General features: G+C 39.2%; 1 protein-coding gene across 1 annotated transcript in view; it reads left to right on the forward strand.

Annotated features, from left to right (window-relative positions):
- Positions 1-18,947, forward strand: part of FBXL17 (F-box and leucine rich repeat protein 17) — a 335,309-nt gene extending 316,362 nt beyond the window's left edge. The window contains exons 9-10 of the transcript XR_007505105.1: positions 18,339-18,424; positions 18,916-18,947. The gene's annotated coding sequence lies outside the window, so the exon portion shown is untranslated. The remainder of the gene's footprint in view (positions 1-18,338; positions 18,425-18,915) is intronic.
- Positions 18,948-21,015: the final 2,068 nt, after the last annotated feature.

The following is a 21,015-nucleotide window of genomic DNA, read 5'->3' on the forward strand; positions in this document are numbered from 1 at the left end:
AGATATCAAGACATGCATGCTTCGCAACTTCTGTTTTCATTAGTGTTAAAAGGTCCCATAGAAAAAAAAAAGAAGAAAAAAAGAAAGAGAGAGAGAAAAAGGAGAGAGCAGCACAAAGTCATTGGAACTGGGACTCAGAGCTTCTACAACAGCACTTGCATTGCAAGAGACCTGTTGTCCTCATTTACTTTTAGGTTTTTTTTAACAAAGAATTAGCCTGCAATCAGGACTTGGTTCCAATGTACAAGTGTGTTAATCAGATCTACATTAGGCAGCCAGTATGTGACATGCAGCCCTGGCTCAGTTGATAGTTTTCCTCATGCTAAGCTTGGAGGGATTTTTTTTGTCCTGTCAGTGGGGGCTGCAATCTTTACATGGGCATTTATTTAAGTCTTCTTGTAAACAGAAATGGCTTGCTTAGAGGAGATGAGGTGAAGGAAAGGCAGTATCCACTGCCAGCATAGCACAGTTCTTCATAATGATATCCTTTGAACAAAATGATCAGAATTACTCCCAGGTCCAGGCCAAGAGGGCAATTAGGACCTTTGCTAAATCTGCACCCACAGACTACACTTTTACACTGGAAAAAGGTGAAGCAGTAGGAAAAAGCCTGTTAATCTATTTCTCTCAGCATTCCTTCCTTTCCTCCCATAGCATTTGACCGAAACAATAGGCTGGGCTCTGCTTTCTTTGTCACAGGTTGTAATCAAGCAAATCAGGGAATATGCATTTCTCTCAGTCCAGGAAACATTCAGGGATACAGAAGAACAGCTGTTGAGAAGTGAATGTGGAGCCATTTGACAGGAAGGAAGATCTACCCCTGAGAGCAATTCCAGCAGAAATAAACATCAAAATGAATGACTTACAAGGCACTGTAACCTCATTTGTTGGCAAATTGAATACTCTTACCACACATAAATATTCTTGAGCAGAGATCAGATCTTGTGGGCTCACAGCTATTAAAACAGCACAGTTTTAACAGCATGCAAGGAGAGGTTGAACAAACATCTTAGCTGTAAAACCCATTAATGAGCCATCATAAAACAGTAAATTTGAGAGTACAAATGCTAGAAAAATCAAGTCAGGTCTCACAGTATTCACACATGGATGAACAGAGGAAACAGCAGCGAGAAGAGCACCTCAGATGGGGTGAAACAGCTCTGCTGGGTGAGCTGTTGAAGGACAGGATGCTCCTGCTGTACAGAACAGATCATAGGAGCTCTTCAGCAGGCGGCAGGCACAAGGGCGATGCATCACTCAGACCTGAAGGGTTTGTATACAACACGCAAGCTTTTTGAGCTGATCCCTGCTGCAGTTTGATAAGCTCAGAGTACAACAGGGGGATAATGACCTCTATTATGACCTCTCAATGACCAAAGCTGAGAGTAGGTAAAAAACAGATGGACTGGTAGATTCATAGTACTATACCCAGAGTGGGACTGTGGTAGATACTGGAATGGGAGACTGCTAAAACAGGAGGGCTCTCAGTTTCTCTTGTATGTATGTGCCTTCAGGCTTTTCAGGCTAAGGTTGACAAAATGTGTTTTCCTTTATCACCTAAAGGGAAAGGAACTAAAAGGAAAACAGCTTATTTTGGGTCTCTCCAGGAAGAGAAATACAGATTAAGAACATGGCTTTATTAGCTCTGGGAGCCATTTCTAGAACTCTGTGTTTTAAACCAGGAAAATTATTACATTATTAAATAAACCTTTGGGTATTCATTCAAATTTGCTTTTCCTCCTTTATGTTTAAAGCTTCAACAGCTGTAGGAAACACATGTAGAGGTGTGTGTCAGCCCTGACAATGCAATTTACATGATGCTTGTGTTGCATCCTCTCTCTTTAAACCCAGGAGAGAAGGCTGTGATTAAATTAACGGTAAAGCTTCATGCATTTATCAAAATGACTAAAGCTAGGGGGTTTTCTGTGAACGCGTGAACACAGAATGTTTATTGTTACATTTTCAAAAGGCATACTTTTTAGAGAGATTAGACTTTTCAATACACCAATGCTGTATTTCCAAGCCTAGATCAGATAACATTAATTGTATAGTTATTCATTTGCCCATGCAAATATGGCCACTGAATGTCTACATTCGTGGATGATTGTGATCATATCCAAAACTAAAACCATTACAAATTCAGCCTGATGTACCTGAAAATATACAGGAAAGAACAGGTTTTCTTACAGCTCTGTCCTACCAATATATTCAGTTTCTATTTCTTTCAACCATTACAGGGACATACTGCAAAGTTTATGAGCCTCTCTAAATTTGCTAATGGACTTACCTACTAAAGCAGGACCTTAAAATATGCATGTTCTTTTCTGAAAACTAATATTCTTTGCCATTTTCTTCTTTGGAAAACTGCAGATAGCTGAAATTTGCTTAGCTAATTTCCAAACAAATTTTGTTTTGGTTTTATTTTTTCATTTGTATAATGTGGGTCAGAGGCAACAAGAAATAGTTTGGCTGTCCCTAAATATTACCTCACAAAATTTTGCATGAATATACCAGGGTAGAGGGAGGACTGGCACAGAAACAGCAAAAAAGCAGCTCCAGAGTGCCTGGCAGTGATACAGTGTGCAGCATTATAATGCCATCATACCCTCTCAGCATGCTGCTTTATATAAGTTGAAGCTGGTTTTTTCACCTTCTCAATTGCAACTTACAAAGACAAAAGAGTGTATCAGAGATTTCTCCCATCTAATGTTTAAATTCAAACTTTTCCTATGAAACTCCTTTTTTATTTTTTGGCAGAAAAGCTTCAGATATTGCCATTTATTATTTTTATTTTTTTTTTCTCCTTCTCCTGCTTCTTCCTTTTCTGCCTATGCCTAGGCAGGCTAGTTTTTAATATTTCCACTTGTACTTTTACTTTTCTCCACCTTTCCATATTCCTTGCATTTTTGTGCTTAGAAATGTTACAGAGTGACAGAAGAATAGAGAAGCTGCAGAATTTTTACTCTGGAACTTGAAAACACTGCAGAATATTTGAAAACTGGCTGAGCATAAAGGAATGAGAAGACTAAAATAAAAAAAAAAGAGAAAAAAACATATTTCATTTTATACAGAGGCAACAGAGGAAAAAAGACTATAAATACAAAATTTGGTTTTGTTTTGAAATAGTACAAAAATAATGTTTCTGTTCCCAAATTTTTCCAAAGTCCCAAGGTAAAAATCAACTATGACATTTATAAACCAAAATAAATCTATCTCTTAAAAAAAGTTATAGCGTGAAGGGAACATTTAGTTGAAAACCCTTGATGCTTCCTACTAAAACCCTCTTATTCCAGCACTAATACCTAGATTTTCAATCACACTCCTATTTCTGTGGTCCCACTGTAGCTGCTGATCAGAGGTTCAGTTGTCAGTTAAAACCATAACCCTTTTGCTATATAGTGATATGGTGATGCTCCATAACCCGTATTATAAGTGGATAAACTGTGGACCTGCATTACCTGTAAATAAAAATCAAATAAAAACTTACTGTATAGTCTAATAAAGTGCCAAGTCATAAGTGCTTGAAATGTTTTATTGCTTTAAAAATTTATTCAAACAAAAACTTCTATAGGCAGTCACATAATTGTCAAATCAGAGTTATCATATTACAGAGCTTGCACTGTAATTTAAGGGACCAGCTCAAGATTCAGATAGTCTAATGTATAATGTATGTGTACCCTCTGATTTTGTACAGTGTTCGTCACTGCATTTTGTAAACTCCATGGTGTAATCTCCGTGTGGGGCAAGGCAAGTCAAAAAAAACCACAAGTCAATAGTCCACTACACATTGCAGGCCTTCAGCTTTGATGGGCCCTTGAAAGGAAAGGCTTTTCTTCAGGAATGTTTGGGAAAACAAAGAAGTGTTAAATAACCGGGTGTTCACTAGGAGACTCTTTCGAGCACAGTATGCCCATCCATGCATCATCAGCTTTGGGGCTGGCAGGTGGCACAGGTACGGCATTGATGTGCTGTCAACCCAAGTTTATAGTCAATTTGGCAGCCTTGCTTCTCACTAACCATGGATGAAATCCTAGCCCCACAAAAGTCAGTGGTAAAACTCCCACCTGCATGAGTAGGGAAGGGTATAGATTATGCCTTCTGCATTGAAAGGCCAAAGTTTATACTCTTATTGTACTGACTGGAGCTGGGAATGAGATGCTGGCAAGTCTACATTATGTCCTCAGCTTGGGTTTTGTCTATCTTGCTGCCATAGTCTGTTCATTTGTAAAAGATGCAAAATTGACTACTTCACAAGGATCTTCACTGCCTTAAATTTATACTTGGGGATCAAAATGGCTCTGTAAATGCAAAGTAATAATAATAATGTGAAAATTTTGAATTCTACCCTCAGTGTTCATATTTATGTAGCAGCAGGCTGAAAACATCACAAGATAAAAAACAAATATAGACTTCCAGAAGTCAGTTTAATCCCCCAGCCAGTGCACTCCCTAGCAATATTCCCCTATTGCTCTGCTGGGTGCTATCAAATGATGTGACAATAAACAGAGGCACTGGAAATGGAGCAACAGGGGAAGAAAAATAAAAATCAGGAGCTCTTCATTGCCATATGAAGAAATATCCCCCAGTGTTTCAAATAAATTCTCATCTCATTGAAGTCATCTTTCTATGAGATGTATTAATATATTTTAAAAAACAAGCTCTCTGCCACACTGCATGCTCCTTGTTGACTCATTTGGTGGCTCCTGACAGCATCAGGAGAGCTTTATTTGGAAGGACACTGGGGGAAGACAGATTAAACAGGCTTCTGGCTGCATTCAATTTTCTCTAGTTTGGGGAGATTTTGCACCTTTCTTGGAGATTGTATCAGCTGGGATTAGCACATTCCATTTCCTGCACTCCTCATAAGGCTGAGAACTAAAGAAAATTAAAATAAAGGTCAGTGAACTTGGCTATGCTTTTCTCTTGCTAAAAATTTGTCCATATGTTTGCTTCTTTTGCTTTGATCACATCTTGTTTTGGCAGGCTATACGTATGTGTGCATACATAGGGCTTTCATGTTTTTCCATTCCACTATGTAACTACTTTGTGGATTCATCAGGGTTCAGCCCATTTCCATTCAATTTTGTTTATGGAAATAATTTGTGTTTAACTTTGCTTTCAGTCTTTCATCAAATTTGCTCTTACTTCATGATTGAGGATAGCTCAAGGTGTCCATTTCTTTTTGGCTTTGGGTTGGTGGTACTCCCTTGCACCTCACACCAGCCGGGAGAGATGTCCCCTCCTGCCTGGGCTGCAGGGCCACACTACCCTGCCCATCCTGCCGTGGCCCCACAGCCTGCTGTGGCACATGAGCTGCAGTGCCCTGAAGACACACACACGTGCACACCTCATGGTCTTGCTTAGCAGGCCCAGTGCCAAAAATGCAGTGCAGGAAATCATCTAGAGCCTGTGTGGGATCTCCTTTCTGCCAGCCCCCTGTGTCCGCAGTAGGATTTTGGGGGCAGGACGCTCAGGTCTTTTGGTCTGGACCAAGGGCACCAAACCCATCACACCCACGCAGCTTATCAGTCAGTCACTTGGTAGTTAATTTTGGTCATTTGAACAGACTGGATTTAAATCGGTAAACTAATTCTCAATACCAACCTCCTGAGCCAACTGCTAATCTTTGCATATTTATACACCTGTTTTTTCTTATTATGGTTCTGAAAAAGTACACAGAGGACTTTTTTTCGCATACCAACACCCACCTCTTGGAATAGGTCTGAGATTAGGCCTGACAGCTTTAAACTGTGCTTGCTGGCTTATGTACATGCTTTGGAAACTGCGTGGCAAATGCATGAACAACTTCTATTGACAAGGTTTCACTGTTAAAAAACCCCTAAGTGCAGGGCAGAGGAGGCAGCTCCTCAGCAGTGCCAGCGCAAGTCAAGGGGAGTGAGCGAGCATGAGGTTCACCTTAACAACCACCCATAAAGCCGACGTAAAATACTCATCTCGGGGCCCAGGATCATAGCACGGTTCCCTTTGCTTGCCTGCAGTACACCACCCTTGCTATTTAGTTGTGTGTTCAGAGGCTTTTTGCCAGTTCCCCATTAGTGTATCATAATGAGGTTCAGCTTCTGTTTGATTTCCACAATGAGGCTGAGCAGCAGAGCCTAGAAGTCAAATAAGGGCAGATAGTTTATGCAACAGGATCTGAAGTATGGCTGAGCTCAACTAAACCTAGAGGAGACAGCAAAGGGTAAAACAGCTTAAACTGGTCAGGCTTTAGTGCTTTTCTTCGTCCTGCCTCTAATTCCATGTTCTAAGCATCTTGGGCCTACAAAGAGCTTTACAGTATATGTCATTACAGCTTCTTTTAATTTCCTTTTTTCTTTCTCACTAATATATTTCAAGTTAATTTCAATTTAAATCTCACTAATTCTGAAGGTCCCAAAGCACCTCGGCTGTACTGCTTTGTGTAGGGAGACTTGCTCAAAAAGCTCTAACTTGTCACCTTCCCATTTCACAGTGAGTTCAAGTGAGTAAAAAGTCATGTGAATGCTGTTCTCTGGGATATACCACACTACCCCTACTTATAACATGGTAAATCTTGGGAAGTACAAAACATCCAGCTTCCATGGCTACAATTCTTGCTTCTTGCTTTATAGTGCAGTTCAAGTGAGCAAACTAATGCATGAATTTACAATCTGTAATTCCTGTTTAGCTAAGAGATTAAAAAGGAAGATTAGGATCAGAGTGAGGGAGATTTGCAGGTATTATGGGCAGAGAAAATGTTAAATATTTGAGTAAGTAAAATACGTAAATGAATGTATTTAGAGTTTAGGACTTAATGTATGTCAGGAATACTTCCCAGTCAGAATTCCTGTCAGCATTTTAGGGGTCCAATAACGTACTTCAGTACTGCAGGAGATTAGGAACAGTTTGCAGACATTTTGTACTCAAGGTCTACTTACCCGCTTCCATTAACAGAAAACCTGGCACCAGCCCGAGCACCATCTGTGAAGCTCTGCACGACAGAGATCTGGTGAGGCACTTGGGAAGATGTCTATTTCTCATCACATGTGTAATTTTTCCTAGAAAACAGGCTGTGGGGAAACCTGCAAATCATCAAAACATATGCTACCAGTGGAAAGCAGGAAAAAACACTGCCCGTGTTCTATTGCTCGGCTAGCCACTCTCCAACTGTAATATGGAAGAAGAGGTGAATCTTAAGGAGGTTCCTACAAAAAGAGATACCTAGACCACTAAATGCTGCAAACATGAAAAGTAAAGCATGCATACAATAGAAATGGACCATTACCAACACACCATTCAAAGTGCTGAGGCAGGGCTGGTGGTGTAAATATATTAGTGATCAAGAATAAAAGAATAAGCAAGAATACCAAGGCATTTTCGTTGGTACAGATGGCACTGTGAGACACTTCAGAGGGCATGACAGAGCTAAGACAATGAACAAATACAATTAGCTGGAAAAAATATACTGGGAGGCATTTTTGAAGCACTTGTGCTAATTGTTATGTTTTACAATAATAACACAACACATCAGTCTGATCAGCTCATCAAAAACCTCTCTTTAGTTATTTAGCTGTGGAGTAAAAGCTAGACTTAGAATGCGTAAGAAATGGAATAGAAACTAATATCTAAAATTTTATCATGTCACTATGTACAGCAGCACTGAAGCACCTTCACTTGGTATTCTGTTCTGCTCATTTTCCTGTGTCAGTTATACAGCAGAAATTAATAAAGATTCAGAGGCTAGATATGAACTAATACATAACTGTCCTGACACTTCTGAGTTCAAGTGACAGGCTCTCCTTTCGACTTCTTAGTGAACTGATTAATGTAACTATTAATGAAAAGAAAATGAAGCTGAGTGACAAAAGGGTAATGCCACCTCTCTCTTCCTCATATATTGAAGAAATTATGTCTTCAATTACGTCAATTAAACTATGGCCACTTCTTTTCCCAGGTCAATGAACACCCATGCTACCTCCTTCTCCCCAGCCTTCACAGTTAAGAAAGAGCACAGCACTGATAAAAAACTCATATGCCCCTACAGTGTTAAAAAGTCACGCTATAAAAAACTGTTAGAAAGCCACTGTTTTCACTCATGTGATGGCCTGCAGCATTGTCTTGGAAAGGGTGGTAGACAGAGCCTGAGTAATTGGAAACTGTGATGTAGATGATGGTCGTCATGCTGCACCACAGTGTGCTAAACTCGTGCCCTTTAGTTACCACAGCTGTTGAAGAATTCAGCTATGGCCATCACATATATCAGGAGGCTTAGTGCAGCCAAGTGATAAATAGGGCAAATTGGGTGCAGATCAAAGGGTCTTTCATAGCATCCATTCACAGGCATAGGCAGTCAATGGGTTTCTAAGTAAGGACATGGCAAGGCATGTGTGAAAAATGATCTCTCCAGCAATAAATCTACCAGTGACAGATAATCAGAAATTTAAATGTTATTCTCATCTTCAGAGAGTTCCTAAAATAATGGAGGATGCATAAAACCATTTGTATTTGAAGAGAGAAGCTAAATAATTTAATATTACAGAGCAGGATGCACAGCACTGGGCAGATAAATAATGAAATCCCAGTGCAGTCTATCTTGTGCAGTTGCCACACTAATTACAGATCAATTACTTCCCAGTTGTTTGCAACCTTATCAAAGAATAGTAAATTTACTGAAAGCAAAATGTGATAAGATGTCTTTTCATTATTACAGTAGATTTGTTGAAATAGCTCTGACGTTGAGATTAATGAAAGCTTTCCCAAAGGTAATATGATCTGTATGTATACAGTCAGAATTTTAAAAGCTGAAAACTTGATACTAGGCACTATCATAAAATTTTTTGCTTCTATTAATTGTTATCATGCAAACATCCTTAATACAGGAGAGGTGGAGGAAAGAAGAAAATTAGTCTGATGATAAACTGAAAGATTGTTATAAAAATATAAATCTACATTTTGCCTTCCACGGATCAGATAATGAATGAGAGTAAAGTACAAAAACTGAGATAATCTGCAATTCATATCTCAAGGAGAGTTACAACACTGAAAAGGGAGTGCAGGGGAACAAGGGATGACTTTTATAGAATATTAGCATGGAGAGAAGAAAGCAGTGAACCTACAAAATGTCAAAATGACTGAAATAGAGTTCTGTAGTTTGAGAAGTCATTACACTTCAAAATATCTTGACTTTTCTCCCCAGAATTTCCAAGGTCTTGACTTTTTTCCCCAGAATTTCCACTGACTTGCTGTGTAAGTCTTGAGAGCTCTCTCTGCATGAGTTTGCCTATCAGCAATATTAATTTACACTCCCAAAACTTGTTCTGAAGGTAAATTTATATATTTTTACTGATCCCCAACTTTGAGATTCTGGACAATTATTATGATTGCAGTGTTATTATATTTCAGTTATTTTGCAGGTTTGGGGAGGTGTTTTGGTTTTGATTTGGTGGGGTTTTTTGTTTGTTTGGGTTTTTTATTTCCTGCCAAAATCAGCCAGACTTGGGAGAAAATAGTGTTTAGCTTGTAGACATCTGACTGCAATAATTTAGTGTTTTTGTTGTTATGACAACTGTTTAAAGTACCGTAGCCATTACTTGTTACTGTTCTGCTCCTCTGACACAACCCAGGCACTCTTATTGGGAATGGATCCTGCTACACCATCTATTACTTCAGGACAGTTTAATGAACCTGTGAGTTCGAAGGACTCTGAAGCCTAATTTGCACACTCTCCAATAGGACCATGGATATTGGCCTGCTAGTCTAGAAAAGCTGTAACTCTTATGGTATTCAGGAGCAGAAGAGATAAAACTGGCCCTAACTGCTTTCCTGCATGAAAAGGACAATTCTTAGGCTGTTCTTCAGCATATAAACTCAGGAACCTTCTGTGCTGTGTGTCCTTCCTAAGTCTTGGCTTCTGGATTAAAGACTTGGCACATGGGCTGAAATGGAGCTGGACAATTAGGAGATCAGGATCCCATGGCTCACTGCAGTGTTCTTCTATTGCTCAGACGAGGTATCTTTGAGTGTCAATTCTCCTAAGTGGAAATAGCAGCACTCCAAGATGAAACTATTTCAGGATGCCAAATTGCTGGTGGTTCAACAAGTCTGGTTCAGGTAACAGCAGATTTCCCCCAGACCTCTTTATTGTTTGTTTTTACCAGTTCAATAACTTTTTAAATTCTTCTAGTCATAATGTATTCAGTGGAGAAATACAGGTTTACTGATTTCTATTGGAGTTGGATCAGGTCCTCTCTTAAGAAAACTCTTTCCGTTAACTGACCATAGAGGTGACTTGTGTATTGAAACTAGCAATCCTGGATACCATGGCTCTGAATGTTCAGAAAATAACAGTGGAAAAATTAAGATGGTTTTTGTTCCATGGCACTCTGCCATTTATGAAATGGCAATAAAAATTAATTTGTTAATGGTGGTAAAATATTTTAAAGCAAAAAAAAGGGGGGGGGGGGAGGGTTATGATGTATTGAGCAATGCATTTTTCTAAAGAAAATTAATTAGGAAATAAAATCACCTATTATTTTAGTTAACATATACTCCAGAAAATAAAAAAGAATAAGGTTCAATTTAGTGGGTAACTTTTTTAATTAAAAAATGCAAATATGTTTTAATATGGCATAAATTTGTGAAGGAGCAATTTCACCTCTTCAATAAATAGTTTACTGTTAAATAAGTCAAAAGAATTTGATACGAAGATTCAAAGGACCCTTGAAATTCAGACTATTTCACATGTCTCTGACCATATTTTATCAGGGTGTGTGGATCATGCTAGGACAGTCTGAAAGAGACTTCAGGGTGAATCTTAAATGGATCCTGGTCCCTGCAATCTTCTCATCATTTCCTATTTCACTTGAGCAAATCTTTCTCAGTGTTCTAGATACCATTCTCAGGTGCCTAATTCTCCTGCAGTTATTTCAAGCTTGCAAGACAGGATTTAACCCAAGAAAATATCTGTGTTAAGGTTCTGAAAGATTGATTGTTGATAAGTTCCCCAGACTGTCCTGTGGATCTATCCCCTAAGGATCTGGTAAGGTAACCTTATCAAGGCGACCTTAACCTGTGATTTCTGCTGATGAGCCTTGAATTTGAAAGGCACTATGCAGTCATGGTTGAGATGTCATTACTAGGACTGTAATAACTACTGGCAATCAAGACACTTGTGTCTCTGAAAGAACTGGAAACTAGTATTATAAATACAACATCAATGTGCAGAAAACATTACTTTTCACCTTTGCCTAGTTGTGGAGGATGTATTTTACTTTACGTATTCTCAGAGGGATTAATCACCTTTTGGGACCTAGAGTTTGTGTAAGGAACAGGGACTGTTAGCTTGTGCCAACTCTGCTCAGGGACCCTCAAGAGTCACACTAATTTCAGGGACTTAAGCAACCCCATGTGCTGTCCTAATTAATTTTTGAAGAGCAAGTGTAGCTATTGACAATTTTTGTGGCTTGGGATCACTCCTTGGTTAAATTTTGTCCTTGCTCTAACTCCTACTTATACTTTGGAAGCTGAGAGTTTGGGGAGGAAATGTACAGTTCTAACTCCAGAACTGACACCAGTGCTTACTGAACTGGTTAAAGCTGTGTTGCATCTGGCCCACAGATGCTAGTAAGGCTTATAACAGAAGAAAGGAATAGCAGGAGTTGCATAAAACCTGAGACAGACAACAAAAACTGTTGAAGAGATGGTAGGAAAAGAGAGGAAATTGCATAGAATAAGATTGTTTAACTAGGCACAAAGAAACAGTAGTGAAAATATGAAGGACTTTTCAAATCAGTGCAAGGCAGTTATGCAAATTGTGGTAAAACTGGAAACTCTTTTCTTTACCTTTGCCCCACAGCATGATAGATTACAAGGAGGTGCAAATACACTCAGAACACAAACAAGGAAATCTTGATTCTCCTGGGGGAGCAGTCAGTCTACAGAGTTCGCTGATGTGGCAGGTCCCGGAGTTAACTAGGCTGGATATTTGAAAGATCTTTATAAACTTGTAACAGCTCACAATATTTATAGGTTTGTAAATTAGAACAGCAATAAGCATAGTATAGAAGCTCTGTGAGCTGTCTCTTATGTTCAGTGGGTATCTGCCCTGCTCTCACACAGGTGCATGGAGCTCCTTCTGAAGGTTCTGGTGTGGGTTGTTGAAGGAGGAGGGAAACCACTCTTGGTGAAACTGGTGCCATGATCCAGCATAGCAAATCCTGTGCTGTTAAATCAAGGCTTTACAGTGATTTCTAAGTATTCAGAGAGGCCTTTCCTTTTTAGGCAACAATGGAAAATAATCTGGATAGACCCTGACCCTTAACCCACACCAGTGAATGTCTCAAGCATGGTACAACGGATCAGAGTTGTTCTTAGTGCCCTTTGCCCTTTAGCATGTCTGAAAGGCAAACTTCTCACAGAATCGGAGATAATCGCTCCTGAATGCTTAGCACCCCTGGGGTTTCAGCCTCAGGGCACGGGGATGGAAAGATGACCTCCTGAGGACCCTCCAGCACTTTTCCGTATAATTCTATGATTCATCTGTCAACTAGAGATATTCCAATGAATTTTGAGCTGAACACAGGATGAATGTGACTTACATACTGAAAATATTGCCCAGACATTATTCATTAGCATGTAACTTCTATTAATAAGCCAAGTTTCATTCACTGATCTGTTTTCTCACTCAATATACTAGAAGCATCTCACACTGAGCCGGTGCTGATTGACACCCAGGACACTGAAAAACTAAAGCTGTTCAGAATTCTCCAAATTCTAAAGAGTCTTTCATGAATAATGGTCCAAAAGTCATAGTTCTTATTAAACAGTTTCGTACATATCACCTATTACTACACTGCATGCAATCACCCTGCCCCAGGGTTTGTCCAGGATTTCTGGAGTTTCTCAGATATGGGGAAGCCAGATGGAGAACTATTTACTACAGGTGGAGGCCAATTGGCTGCCAAAAGCAGTAAGAGCGGTAAGCCTGCATTTCTCTTCTGAAGTTTTTTTGGGTTTTTTCTGTCACAGTGCTTTAGAGGTCCTCAGTTTGGGGTATATGAGGAACAACATTAATAACTGAGATGGCCTTTTGTGATAAAGGAAATCTTCACAGGGCCAGCATGGACAAACACATACCTAGAGCCTTCTAGTCTCCAGATGGGTGCTGTGCTAGTCACCCTCACTTCCCTTGCAGGCTTGCAGCATGTACTGCAAATGATCTTCTGTAAGCAAAAATCTCGTCAGGAAGAAGTTTTATAAGTATAAGCGTTTTTTCTTCACTCTAAGAAGAATTAAAGGGCCTGACTTTTACAGTATTTAGTAGTGCAATTTGCCATGGCACTAATACAGGAGGGAAGTTCCCCCCTTCTATTCTTCCCTGCCCTGCTGTAGGTGGCTGTCATATATACGTCATGGCTGTGATTGCTCACTCTGGAGTGGATTGTGGCTGCTTCTGACAAGTTCTGGGTGTATACAAGGAAACTCCTCTGTAGCTCTCCAGGCTTTCTTTTCCAGATGGACTTAGAGAGTGCACCTTCAAAAACAGAAAAATAGCCCATATCCTCACATTTTCACAAGCAGCTTAGAAGCCTATGTACTTTTTTTATCTGCCTGCACAAATATCCTTCCAGATAATGGCTGTACTGTTTTGTGTCCCCTATCTTAAAAAGGGGAACTCTTGGAAAGTTGATGTCTTCAGAATTTAAGTCTTCAGATTTTGCCTAGTTCCTTGTGAGAGGCAATGGGAAGTGCTAGGACCTTCTGACAGTTGCCAAGGGGTAATTCAGAGGTCCTGCATGAAGCCCTGAGGGGAGGTTCCCCCTGAGATCCTAGAGAGAGAGAGACAGGTGGCATTTGAACTGTCCCAATAGGAGCCCAGGTTTGTAGGGTTCACTATCGTGGGGTCTGTTGCTGTGAACTTTCATTCGTAAATTTTTTTACCAGAACGAAAATGACTATAGAATTAATGTAAAGTAGTTAGAAAGTCGAATATCCCTCAGCTCGCTACATTAGATTTATGTATTAAGTTACCTAAATGGACCAGTGTCCAGTCAGGACAGCATTTTCCGGACTCCTGACTCACTGTCAGTCTGGGGCTGAAGTGAGCTAAGTAATATTGTAATAATTCTTTCAAATTATTTAACAAATATTAAATTATTTTCTTGAAAGGCTCCTTCCGCCACTGCTGATTTGTATCATGGTGCCTGAAGTGCTCTGCTTCCATTTAAAGCTTTTTGTGCCTAAGCCTCTGCTTTCTGCTGCCCTACCTGTCTTGATATTTTTGCAGCTGCCACTTCAGAATTTGAAGATAAGGGGCCATCTAACATAGCAGCATTTTTTTTCTTTCCATGGCCATTAACGTTTTTTCTTTTTTAGTGCCTTTTTTTTTCTTAAAAAGGTACCTTTGTCTATAGCTTCCTGCTACAACCTCAAGGAAGAGACATTTATCTATTACCTTGCTGCTGCACTGTGAAAGTCATGAATTATGTTCGTCTACCCAGATAGATTTTCACCCTGCTTTCAGTAGGTCTCCATTAACCCACATCTGCCAAATTAAACTGACAGGTTTAGAAAAACTTGACACAACAGATTCTAAAATTAGGTCTGCTACAAAAATCAGAGGGATTGAGACCGTGGTTTCCTCCCTCTGTGCAGCTTTAGTTGAATCAAAGTGACATGATAATACAAAGAAGTAAAAGGGAGAAACAATGTTTCAGTCCTCCTTTATAGTAGGGTTTTGTTATTCTTGCTTTAAATTTCAGTGACAAAAGTGGTTCAGAAATCACTAACAAGAGTTTTTTGACATAGATGTACCTTGTGTTCCTTTACTGGGGGCTTTATTCCTTTTTTTCTTCCCCCCCCCCCCCCCCCTTTTTTTTCCTTTCTTTTTTTTTTTTTTTTTTTTTTTTTTTGACTATTCTGAGGACTTCGAAGGACAGTATGTAGACCTATAGTTGGGAAAGAAGGGAACATTGCTTTAAAGAGAAATTGCCAAGCTTAATTGGCCAAAAAATGGACACAAGCTAAAGTTCCAAAAAATTAAATCCCTACAGCCAGTGTGTATTCACTGTAAGTGTCGTCAAGGAAATCAGGAATGATATTTTAAAAGGCCTTTGGCCACAGTTCCCAAATAATCAGCTGTTTTAGCCCAAGTCTTGGCAGTGAATCCACCAACAATCTTGAAAGCCTTCTCCATACTGAGAGCACTGGGGCAAGCCCCATGCTTGCCTAGTGCATGAGGACCCAGGGCAGGAACAGTTCCTGGGGTCTGGTACAACTCTGCTGGAGGTCTCCTACTGCCAACCAGTCAGAAGTGTTTGTCTGATGCCTAAAGATTTTAGGAAAGTCTCAGACGTCTCAGCTGCTCCTCCTTTCAGCTCCCCTTTGTAGGAGTTATCTGTTTCTCAAAAAAAAAAAAAAAAAAAGATAGGAAAGAGAAGAAAATTATTTTGGTGTGCTTGAGCATACTGGTGTGTGTTGAGCATAGTGGTGCGTGTTGAACATGAACTTACACTTCATTGCTGTGAAACATCCGGTCACTTCAGAGATACCCTTTGCAACCATGCAAGAGGGAAACAGTATTATTAACTAAGATTTACTGTCTTCAGAAATTAAAGGAAACAGAGGAGTTGGCATAGCAAATCCAGGCTACCCCAAGATCACACGCACCATTTTCTCTGTATTGAACTTCCTTTAATAAAACTCCAAAAGGACTTGCTTGATAGGAATACTGAATTAACAAATGTATAATGCCAAATCTTGCCCTTACTCAACATCTCCTAACTTTTACTACAGAGTTCTTTATGGACATCCACTCCTGAGGAAGCCTCCAAAATCCTCAAGGAAATGTAAAAGATTAATAATTTTTCTTTTCTTAAAACTTGGCAAACACTGAAACAGACAGTACTGCCTACCTAGACATTAATATTTAATACACAACAGATGACTCTTAATTTTCCTTTCTGAAAGTGAAAATCAAAAGCAAAGGAGAAAAATGGGAAAATTGCTATGTCACAAGACAGAGTTTGAAATAGAATTTCTAAACAAATTTTTTTCATCAGGTCTCCAAGAAGGACTCCCGCCATACAGCACCTGTTCCAGTTTGCAGAAAGCTGGGCCTGCTTGTTGTTTTCTTGCTTCAAGGACTACTGAGATTACTAAATCCAGGGCACCCAATTAAGCCTCCCCCTTCTGATTGTTTTCTGGTGTTGCTGTTTTAGTTTTTAGAGAGGTTGGGGCTTGGGAATCTCAGTACATCTACATAGCAAATTGTGTGGCAGGTTGTGTTTCTGTGAAGGTGAAATCCGTCACTTCACAGAGGGCAAACTGAAGCTACACTTTGGAATAGGGAAAATACCTCTTCATTCCGTAATACTACTGCTTTCACTGAACAGCAGTCTTGCACTGTTCTTCACCGGGGGTAATCTTTAATGCACTGAATGTCAATATTTTAGCATGTTTATATTATGTATTAACTTATTGTCAATATTTAGTTAGTTTTACAGGATTTAACATTTTATAGCAATGACAAGACTTCATGTTACCAGGTGGTTTCCCTGCAGTTGGCTACATTGATACAAATATCTGCAGCACAGTGATTTTAATATTTTTAAATCAAGGTAACATGTGTAATTATAACAGGCTATTGGACTGATTTTAGTTACTTTTATCCTAAACAAAATAAAGAGCCGAACTATCTGGTGGCTTCTTTATCAGACTCCAAATGAATAACAGGAGCATTGACCAAATGAGTTTTATTTTGATGTATGCTTCAACACAGTCTCACTGGACTTGTTTCTCTGGGATCACCTGTAAATCTAACATTCCCCCCTGGGTATTTCTAATTACTAATAAAATCATTTGGAGTTCTGCCTCCCCTTGAAGAACTGTAAGAAATTTTGATCTAAATCAATAAATCTTCACTCAGCAGACTGTTTTTTCTTTGTTTGTTTGTTTTTTTCCAAAATGAGTAAGGACTGTTGGAGATTTTACTTTGGTCAAAGATCAGTGCCAAAACCCTAGCAACTCATTATAATAATTTACCCTAGCAACTCATTATAATAATTTAATCAAACATCTTTAAGAGCAGATTGTTCTGTGTTATCTTTCTGAGTGGCCTGTCACACACCATACTACATTATAGCATGTGCAGATGTCAGTATGTGCACAGATGTTTTTATGCACATGCATACACCTAACTTGGTCTGCATAGATGTGCATGATTTATCTGTATTTCAAACAGGGTTGCACAGGACCAAAAGTAGATCTTTCACCAAGAATATGTTACTAACCTCTAGAAGAGTTGAGATTCAGAGCTGCTGAATCCAGAATTCACAGAGAGGGAATTTTTTGTTGTATAATATGTACCTCTGTATTATTGTGTGGTAAGGACACTTTCCTATAGACCACAGCATTTTTTTTAATATTTTTTTTTTTTATACAACCATATTTCCTGGGCAAATGTTATAAAAGCTATATGCGATAGGTTTATTTTACTCTTCAGTTAATTTAAAACTCCTGTGTGCTGGTCCAATTTAAACAACTGTAGGAGATCACATTGAAACAAACAGAAAAAAATTACTTCCTCCAATGTTGACTTTCAAATTGGTTGAAGGACCCCAGAGATTAAACGATGGTTGTTTGGCATCTCTCTGTTAGGATCATTTTTTATTTTTAATAGAAAATTTCTGACTGAGACAAAAAGGCCAAGCAAGTTAGTGCCTAGCAAAGTATATCTCATGTGGATAAGACAATGGGAAAATAAAAAATCCCAAGCATCATACAGCACCCTTTACATGAACAAAGCATCTTTGAAGCTAGTAGTAATTCATCCATCTATGGATCTACATCTGTTAGCTTAATAGGTGACACAAGGCTGGATTTTAAATGAGTCTATAACCCAATAACCAGACTTATGTAATAGGCTTTTCAGGAAGACAGAGAAGGAAGCCTTAATGTTAAGAAACCCTAGCTCAAAGTATCAGTTCCAGTAGCTCCAATAGCTAACATCAAACCTTTCTGTCTCTCTCTCAGTATAACTTTCCTTTGTATTTGCTTTACTCTGGCTATCACATTTGCACTAAGGCTTCTTTTGCCCTGCCGTTAACCTATATGAATGCACAGGTGTGTGCATAATACATGAACAAGGAAACACTATTGTTGCAAAGAATTTCTTTCTCATGGTTGTTGCTGAAAAAAAATGCTCAGTACATGCAACTATTTTTCTTAATTATTCCAGAAATGTTACTGATATTATGTGTCCCACTCTCTGTCACTCAAACTACATTAAAAAGCATGGTAAGAAGTAAGTTTCTGTAACTTGGTTGTTTGTAATAAAGGTTGTATCTTGTTTTCTTCTACAGGGCTGATCAGGCAGAACATTATTTTCTCTTCCTGTACGCTGGTCTAACTCCATTGACTTCAGAAGAATTACTCTTGATTTATTCTGGTGAGAGAAGAAGAGGCTGCTGATTTTCTACCTTAGATGAGCTGCTGGAACAATAGCAGAAATATATGTTTTGGAGAAAAAAATATGGTGTGCACAAGCAGAATGTCCCTCACAACTCAGTTAGTTTAACTTAAGAAATGTTTTCTCTTGGAAAATGCCAATAAACTAGAGCAACATTTTATTTAATGGTGTGGAAAAATTCCACAATATAGCCATATGAGAAATGTATTTAATTTTCTTTTTTTAAGCAAGTCAGCAAGTAAGGCAAGAGTGCATATTACTAAGTTTGCTAGCACAGCCTAGAAGAGCATATTGAAAGATCCCCTGTAATGCACAATTGGACGCAATGTTAAGATGGAGTGCTTTGTGCAGCTGCAGAGCACTTTGCTAACTGATTGGTTTCAGATGCTGTGAATCTCCAACCTTGTTATTGGCAGACATTAAAACCACAGTGTAAACCTTTTGTGTCTTATTCTCTCCTGATTATACAGGACATGGTGGGACAGAATAAACATAGCAAGGCATCTTTGCATTGGAGACAGCTTCAGTGATAAATACAACCCTGGCATAGGGAGGCTCAACTCTTGTTGACTTCAGTCAGTGCTACGCTGGATTACTCTTGGTATGAGTTTGATCCTTGCTGTCTTTCTAGTAATGAGTGCTCTGGCAAGAGCATTAAGCACTGCAAGCTGAGAATTAGCAGCTCCAGTATTATCCACGTTGTCAACAGACATGGAGAACAAGCAGGAGGCAGAAGGAGAATACTGTGTGTGCTTTACTGGTTTGCAAATATACACTGATTAAATCAGCAGCAATGCACTGACAAAGTCAGAACTTTTTTCTGCTCCCTTGTAACTGTATATAAATAATACACATTTAATACAGTTTAAGGTGTTTATTGAGATGCATTATCTGCAAGGAAATGTAGGTGGTTAGAATGCAAGCACTGTAAGAGGACTAGATATGATGCTGTCTTTGAGGTATTCACAGTGCTGAAAAACATTTCATACATAAGGGTTGCAAAGCAGTATGTATCCCATTTTGAAAACAGATTGTCAATACCTTAGCATGAATAAGGAAGCTCATGTTGGCAGTACAAGAAGTCTGGGAATGTTTATGTATGTTCTTGTTAAAACCGGTGTGTTTAATTCCTGTCTGTGCTCCAGGTAAAGACTTTCTGTTCAATATGATTTTATTTCATGACAGGGCAAGGAGGGCTACACTCTGAAAAAAAAAGGACTAAGTTTTAATAACCTCCAAATAAAATAAAAAAACATATTGAGACAGAAAAAAAAAAAAAAAAAAAAAAAAAGAGCCAGCAGCAGGCATCAAATGAGGCAGAAAGAAGTAAAAAAGAAATTGGCAGCCAGAGACAGGTGAGAAAAGAATAGTAACAGGCATACCAGGTTCTGAAAGACATATTCTCTCTCTCTCTCTCTTTTTTTCCCTCCTCTCCACACTTAGCAACGAGACCAACTGCAGCCAGCACTCCCCCTACTCCTGGTGCATCCCTCTGGCCTGGGTCCAGTGGGACTTGGACCAAGCTGGGAGCCAGAGTGAGGCACAGGGGAGGTAGCTGAAATGGTGCTGGCAGCTTCACCTCCTCTCTCGAGTGCCCCTTCCCCTCTGCCCCAGGTCATGGCAAGAGGCTGTGCTTTGCCTGTGGGTCCAAGAGAGCCTATGCCCTGGAAAGAAAAGTCTACATTTCCCACTTGATCAGTGCTGTCAGCTGTGGCGGCTGGACCTGTACTGCCAGGCCTTACCCCTGCCACCGTGCCAAGAAAAGCTTAGCCCCAGAGAGATCTGTCTGATTTTTTGTGCCTTTCTCTGTCTTCCTCCTTCTGTTCTGTTTGTTCTTCCTTCTTCTTTTCTTTTCCTATATGATTCTTAGAGCATGGGCCTGACCTTTTCCCCACATTTCTGGAGCACCAGACACTTCCTATGATGCCAGCTAAACAACAGTCTTCTGAAAAGTCCTTTTATGGAGTGTGGAGGATGGCTTGAATTTTTTTTTATTTATTTATTTTTTTTTGGTGTTAATCGCACATTCCTTTCTGAGTTTTGAGCTTAGATGATTATGAAAGAACACTGAAAGAATGCTGAAGACTGCTGTTCTAGCTACCCATGTGTTTCTGATTGAATCTCAAGGAAATCTTATACTGAAGACAAAGGCTGTTACACATTTTCAGACAGAGAGAATATAGCCCTAAGGTTTGTTACATTATAATACCTGAAAAGAAAGGAGCTTCCAGCTAGGTAAGGTTTGTTTCTGAAGCTATGCAAGCTATAAATGACCAATAAAGTCTTTTCAGTATAAGTGCACTGGGAAGTTATTCCAGGTGGGTCTGTGGACTCAGTTTTGTCAGTTTATCTCTATAAATGGTTTATAGAAATAAATGTCACATTCCCTGGTAAAATGACAGATACATGGACCTTCTATTGTGAATAATGCAAGCTTATCAGAGATAAAAGAACTGATGAATTATAGCTATAGTTCCCATATTTACTACTGCAAGCTCTAATTTTTTATCCCATGAACAAGTAAACTGTGAAGGGATAGATTGTTTTCTGATAAAACAAGAGCTGATAAA

This window comes from Accipiter gentilis, chromosome Z, assembly GCF_929443795.1.
Source record: "Accipiter gentilis chromosome Z, bAccGen1.1, whole genome shotgun sequence".
NCBI lineage: Eukaryota > Metazoa > Chordata > Aves > Accipitriformes > Accipitridae > Astur > Astur gentilis.